Below are 7,393 nucleotides of genomic sequence, written 5' to 3'. Positions count from 1 at the left end.
AGTGTTGATTTCATCTGAATTTGATTGGTTTGTTTCTTTCTCTACTGTGCTTAACTGAAATATCCGTACTCCTCCATTCTAAGAGCTCAACCAAAGTCTAGTTATGGACGTTGTTTGGATTACTATTCTAGGTGCTTGTGTCTGACCATGAACAGGTTCCTATAGAGGAAGAAACATGAATCTACATCTCTTCATGCTTGACCATGGATGGAAAGATGTAATCCATATGCTTTAAGGAATTATACATTCTGTGTGCCCGACCAAGGACATAAAATGCGCTTTATTTATTTTTGATATCAATCTGAATTAGGGTGAATCAACAGGCAGAACAAGGTTTATGATAATTAGGGGTGGATTCAAAAGTCCTAGTCTTCTCTTTGATTGAACTTTCCTCATTATTCTCGGTTATTTTTCCATTGATTTTTATTTAGTTTACTTAATTACTATCGCAAATATTTGTTGGATTAGTTAAGAAGAGTCTTTAATTTTGAATTGTGACGACCAATCCTCGTGGGAACGATCTCGTAACACGTACCATATCTACATCTGATTTGTATACTTGCGAGTTTAAAATCATTTAAATCAAGTTGGTTTAAATAAAACATCAAGTTTTTGACGCCGTTGCCGGGGACTGTTTCGGTCCAATTCGATTTAGGATTCTCTCTTATCATAATTCATAGTCTTAGGTTTTTTTACTAACTTTAGGTTAAATTTTTTTCTTTTTAGAAACTAACCTATTTCCTGTTTTGTAGGGTCCTGACATAAACTGCTAATTTGGTAATCTCTTTCTAAATTCTCTACTTTTTCTAATTTCTATTTTTAGAATTAGGGTTTTATTTTTTAGAAATTTTCTATTTCTAGATTTATTTTTTTTGAAATTTCCTATTTTATAATTTTAGATTTTGATTCTTCTTTTAAGTAACTTTCTATTTTCTAGTTTTAGAAATTTTTTTTTTTCCTTTTTTAGAAATTAACTTAGTTTTTTTTATTTCTAAGATTGGAAACTTTCTTTTTTAGAAATTAATCGTTGCTTAGGATTCTTCTAGCATCATTTTAGGAAATTTAATTTATTTTTGTTTTTTTTTTTATGTTTACAGGAATTGAGGAAGGAAGCTGCTAAATAAGATTGTCTTCAAAAGGAGGAGCTCTCAAATCTTCAGACATTCATCATTGCCTTTTCCAGGTTCTTCCTTCCAGTTCTCGTTTACATAGCTTTCTCTTGTTTTTAGGAATTCATAACTTTTTCTTTTAGTCTTATTCATCTTAGGTTGCATCTTAGTTTAGTTTTCTTTCTTATATTGATAACATAGTTTATGCTAGGACGTAGATCTCTGAACATAGAACTAGCACCTTTTGATCCTGAAATAGAAAGAACCTTTCATAGAAGATTTAGAAACATCCTATTTGAAATGGCGGAAGAGAATGGAACTAAAGCTCTTAGAGATTATTCAGTTCCTGTCCAATTCAATGCGCCTTCATGTATAGTGTTGCCTGCCACCACGGCAGCACACTTTGAACTTAAACCTGGGGTCATACAACTGTTGCCATCCTTTTATGGTTCAGATAAGGAGGATCCATATCATCATGTGAAAGAATTCTTAGACATTTGCTCGACCTTTAAGTTCCAAAACTTTTCAGATGATTCGATCCGTTTACGCCTTTTTCCTTTTTCTTTGAAGGATAAGGCGAAAGCATGGTTGAATTCTCTAGGAGTTGGGTCTATCACTACATGGGATCAACTGTCTAAGAAATTCTTAAACAAGTTCTTCCCGGTTCACAAAACTAATGCTCTCCGTAGAGAAATTACGAATTTCACACAAAAAGAGGGTGAGCACTTTCATGAATGTTGGGAAAGATGGAAGGATTTACTTCTTAAATGTCCACACCATGGTTTTGAAAAGTGGCAACAGGTTCAATACTTTTATGACGGTCTGACACCCCAAAACCGTCGCATGGTTGACGCCACTAGTGGAGGGTCACTCATGACCAAAAGTGATGTTGAAGCGTGGAATTTCTTTGAAACCTTGTGTGAAAATTTCCAGCAATGGGACTACTCAAATAGAGGTGAAAGGAGTCCCCAACCATAGAAGAAAGGTGGTATATATGAGGTAGGAGTCACGCCAGATCTTTATGCCAAAATTGATAGCCTGACAAAGAAAGTGGATGCTTTAATGTTAAATAATGGACCTCCACAAACAACTCAAGTCGAGTCATGTGCCATATGTTCTAGTCCCGCCCATCCTACGCCGTCTTGTCCATCTAGTTCAGCATTTCCAGAATTTCTCCCTGAACAAGTACATGCTACGAACACCTTTCGGAGACCTGGGAATGATCCTTACTCAGACACCTACAACCCAGGGTGGGCTAGACATCCAAATTTCTCTTGGGCAAAAGGACCACAACAAGGAGGACCATCTGGAAATCCTCCTATGCAACCTTACTCCCAAGTTGGCAGTCAACAACCTCAGCAGTTCTCACAGTATCAACAAGTGCCTCCATAATCTAGGAAACCATCTCTTGAGGACACACTCAATCTTTTTATGCAAAGTTCACTTCAATTTCAAAAAGACACCCAACATACCTTACTAGCTAACCAGCAGAGTTTACATGCAAATGCGCAATCCATTGCTAAGCTAGAAGTACAGTTGGGTCAACTTGCTGCCACATTGAGTGAGAGAGAGAAGGGCAAGTTCCCTAGTCAACCTGTGGTAAATCCAAAAGGACAGTATGAGATTGGCTCTAATTCAAACCAAGAACAATATCATGAGCAAGTCAAATCAATCATTACCCTTAGGTCCGGTAAACAGATCAAGAACAAAGTAGAGATGCCTAGGGAAGAATCAAAGTCCAATGCGGAAGATCAAAATGAAATGGAGAGACATACTAGTGCATCCAAAGTCCAACAACACTCAGACTCTCCAGGAACCACTCAAGTGTCATCTTATGTGCCTAAAGCACCTTTTCCTCAACGTCTGGCACCGGCTAAGAAAGGAAATAACTTTAATGAGATATTGGACATGTTTAAGCAAGTGCAAATCAACATTCCGTTGCTTGATGCTATCAAGCAAGTTCCTGCTTACGCTAAGTTTCTTAAAGATTTATGCACTCAAAAGCGTAAGATGAATGTTCATAAGAAGGTCTTCCTTGCAGAGCAACTCAGCTCCATGATTCAACACAACACCCCACCTAAATTTAGGGATCCAGGAGCTCCTACCATTTCTTGCGTCATAGGAGATCATAAGATTGAGAAGGCATTGCTTGATTTAGGGGCGAGTGTCAATTTGTTACCATATTCTGTGTATGAGCAGCTAGGACTTGGTGAGCTGAAATCAACCAAAATAACACTCCAACTAGCTGATAGATCTGTCAAGGTGCCCCGTGGTATTATTGAAGATGTGCTGATCCAGGTTGATAAGTTTTATTTTCCAGTGGATTTCATTGTTCTAGATACTCAGCCTGTCCAGAATCCTACAAGTCAAATCCCGGTTATTTTAGGACGTCCATTCTTGGCCACATCCAATGCAATCATAAATTGCAGGAACGGAGTTATGAAGCTATCTTTTGGTAACATGAAGATTAAACTCAATGTTTTCAATGCTGGACAACAAATGTCAGACTCGGATGATATATTTGAAGTGAACATGATTGAGAGTCTAGTGCATGACTCTTTCCTTGAAACTTCCGAAGATGCTCTTGAGACTTATTTAGCACATTTTGGCAGAGATTTTGACATAGAAAGTTCCATCCAGGAAGTCAATGCATTGCTTGACTCTAATCCAGAAATGAATACAACAAAATGGAAAGCTAGAGTGGAACCTCTTCCACCATTTGAGTCTAAACTGGTCCCATCTATTGAGAAACCACCCAAAGTCGACCTTAAACAATTACCTGAAACTCTCAAGTATGCATTTTTAGGACCTTCTGAAACCCTGCCTGTCATCATAGCTGCTAACCTTGATAAAGAACAGGAGGGTAAATTGCTTAATGTTCTTAGAGAACATAAGGCAGCTATTGGGTGGACAATAGCGGACATAAAGGGAATCAGCCCCACGGTGTGTATGCATCGTATTCATCTTGAAGAGAACGCGAAAACATCGCGTGAAATGCAAAGGAGGCTTAACCCTAACATGAAAGAGGTCGTTCGGGCTGAGGTGTCAAAATTGTTAGATGTTGGTATCATTTACCCCATTTCAGATCAGTCCAGTTCAAGTTGTTCCTAAAAAGTCTGGGATTACGGTGAAAAAGAATGAGGATAATGAGTTAGTACCAACGCGCATGACTACGGGTTGGCGAGTTTATATTGATTACCGTAAACTGAACCTGGTCATAAGGAAGGATCACTTTTCTCTTCCTTTCATAGACCAGATGCTTGAGAGATTGGCAGGGCATAGCTATTATTGTTTCCTGGATGGTTATTCCAGGTATAATCAGATTCCCATTGCTCCCGAGGATCAAGAGAAAACCACATTTACATGTCCTTTTAGCACATATGCCTATCGGCGTATGCCATTTAGATTGTGTAATGCGCCTGCGACCTTCCAACGATGCATGATGAGTATTTTTTCAGATATGGTTGAGCGTTTTCTTGAGATTTTCATGGATGATTTTTCAATTTTTGGCTCTTCATTTGATGAATGTTTATACCATCTATCTCTTGTCTTGGAAAGATGTGAAAAAATGAACCTGGTATTGAATTGGGAAAAGTGTCATTTTATGGTTCAAAAAGGGATTGTACTCGGGCATGTTATTTCAAGTAAAGGCATTGAAGTTGATAAAGCCAAGATTAATTTAATTTCTAGCCTTCCTCCACCCAGAACGGTTAAGGAGATTAGATCATTCTTAGGGCATGCGAGATTCTACAGGAGATTCATTAAGGATTTTAGCAAAATTTCTCGACCTTTATGCAATTTACTAGCTAAAGATGTTGCTTTTGTCCTTAATGATGAGTGTCGGCAAGCTTTTGATAAGTTAAAGCATTTACTGACTTCTGCTCCAATCATCCAACCACCTGATTGGAGTTTACCTTTTGAGCTTATGTGTGATGCTTCGGATTATGCTGTTGGAGCCGTCCTAGGACAGAGATTGAATAAAATGCCTCATGTCATTTATTATGCTAGTAGGACTCTAAATGATGCACAGCTTAACTACTCTACCACTGAAAAAGAATTGTTGGCGGTGGTATTTGCTCTAAATAAATTCAGGTCGTATCTCATAGGATCAAAGGTTATAGTGTTCTCAGACCATGCAGCATTGAAATATCTTCTTTCTAAAAAAGACGCTAAACCTCGATTGATTCGGTGGATTCTCTTACTACAAGAATTCGATATTGAAATTCGGGATAAAAAGGGTTCCGAAAATGTAGTAGCCGACCATTTGTCTAGACTTGTCTTAGAGTCCACAGTGGATCCTTTGCCAATGAATGAGTCTTTCCCTGATGAACAACTTCTAACTATTTCTCAATTACCTTGGTACGCGGACATTGTAAACTATCTTGTTACAGGTCAACTTCCTTCTCATTGGACTAAACAAGATAAATCCAAATTTCTTGCTGAGGTTAAACATTTCTTTTGGGATGACCCATACTTATTTAAAATTTGTCCTGATCAAATTATTAGGAGATGTGTGCCTGAGAGTGAGTTTCATAGTATAATCTCCTTTTGTCATGATCATGCCTGTGGTGGTCATTTTGGTTCAAAGAAAACAGCTGCGAAAGTCTTACAAAGTGGATTTTATTGGCCTACACTGTTTCGCGACACCCATGCCTTCTGCTCAACATGTGATAGATGCCAACGTACGGGTAATATTTCCCACAGGAACATGATGCCACTTACCAATATTCTCACTGTTGAAATATTTGATGTTTGGGGTATTGACTTCATGGGCCCATTTCCCCCATCATTCACTTATGTGTATATCCTTGTGGCCGTCGACTATGTCTCTAAGTGGATTGAAGCAGTGCCATGTAAAACGAATGATCACAAAGTTGTGGTCCGTTTCTTAAAAGAGAATATCTTTTCTCGTTTTGGCACTCCTCGAGCTATTATAAGTGATGGGGGTACTCATTTTTGCAATAAACCGTTTGAATCTTTAATGAAGAAATATTCCATCACTCATAAAGTTGCAACGCCATATCATCCACAAACAAGTGGTCAAGTTGAGGTGTCAAATCGGGAGATTAAACAAATTTTAGAGAAAACGGTTCGCCCCGATCGTAAGGATTGGTCGCAACGGTTGAATGATGCTCTTTGGGCATATCGTACGGCCTTCAAAACTCCAATTGGAATGTCTCCGTACAGGCTTGTATTTGGGAAAGCCTGTCACTTACCTGTGGAATTAGAACATCATGCTTATTGGGCCATCAAAACTTTTAATTTTGATTTACACAAGGCCGGATCACACCGTAAACTTCAACTCAATGAGTTAGAGGAAATTCAAAATGAGGCATATGAGAATGCAAAAATTTATAAAGAGCAGACAAAAATCTTCCATGATAAATCAATTCTTCACAAGACATTTGAACCGAACCAGAAAGTATTATTGTACAATTCCAGGCTACGCCTCTTTCCTGAAAAACTACGTTCGAGATGGTATGGTCCTTATCGAGTGGTAAAAGTATTCCCTCATGGAGCAGTTGAGATTCAAAATCTAACAGACGGGAATATCTTCAAAGTAAATGGTCAACGGCTGAAACCATATTTAGATGATTTGGTGAACAAAGATGTGGAGGAAATTTATTTGGCGGACCCAGGTTATCAAGATTGATTAGTTCATGGTCCACTCTTGTCTGGCTGAAGACGTTAAACTTAGCGCTTCTGGGAGGCAACCCAGTTTTTCATTCCATTTCACTTTTCTCAATCATGATTTCAATGTTTGTGCGTAGCATTACTGCAAACCCTCACGAGACTACAACTCGTCCACTAGGGGTAACCTAGGGGTTTAAAGGCTTGTTGCATATGCTAAATGCAATTGAGAGCACCTGCGAAAGTGGTATAGATAGGATTTTCTTTTTGCGTTTTTATCATTTTGCTTTTGTTGATTTCTCTCTTATGCTGGCTCGCTCTTACATGGATATTTTTTTTGGAAAGCCTCTAGATTCTTTCATACATGTACTATTTGTCCATCACTCGTCTTTTATTTTCGTTGTCCCATATGCATTTCATGCTTATTTCTTTTACATTGAGGACAATGTAGATTTTAGGTTGGGGGTGGGCGATTAGATTACCTGCGATCAGATTACCTCATCAGTATTTTCTTGGTCTTGAGCACAAATTGTGAAAATTTTTAAATTTTTCTGGAATTTCTTATGCATCTGAAGTGATTGTGAAGGATAAGGGTGATTTTAACATTGCAAGGTATAGAATGTCCGCAATTTATAACTCTTGGATTCAGCCAT

General features: G+C 38.2%; 1 non-coding gene across 1 annotated transcript; it reads right to left on the bottom strand.

Moving 5' to 3' along the window:
- Positions 1 to 1,787: 1,787 nt before the first annotated feature.
- Positions 1,788 to 1,894, bottom strand: LOC131223804 (small nucleolar RNA R71). The gene has a single exon (XR_009160706.1). It is a non-coding gene; the product is annotated as a small nucleolar RNA R71 (small nucleolar RNA).
- Positions 1,895 to 7,393: the final 5,499 nt, after the last annotated feature.

This window comes from Magnolia sinica, chromosome 1, assembly GCF_029962835.1.
Source record: "Magnolia sinica isolate HGM2019 chromosome 1, MsV1, whole genome shotgun sequence".
Classification (NCBI taxonomy): Eukaryota; Viridiplantae; Streptophyta; class Magnoliopsida; order Magnoliales; family Magnoliaceae; genus Magnolia; species Magnolia sinica.
This window is presented reverse-complemented; position numbering and strand designations above follow the sequence as displayed.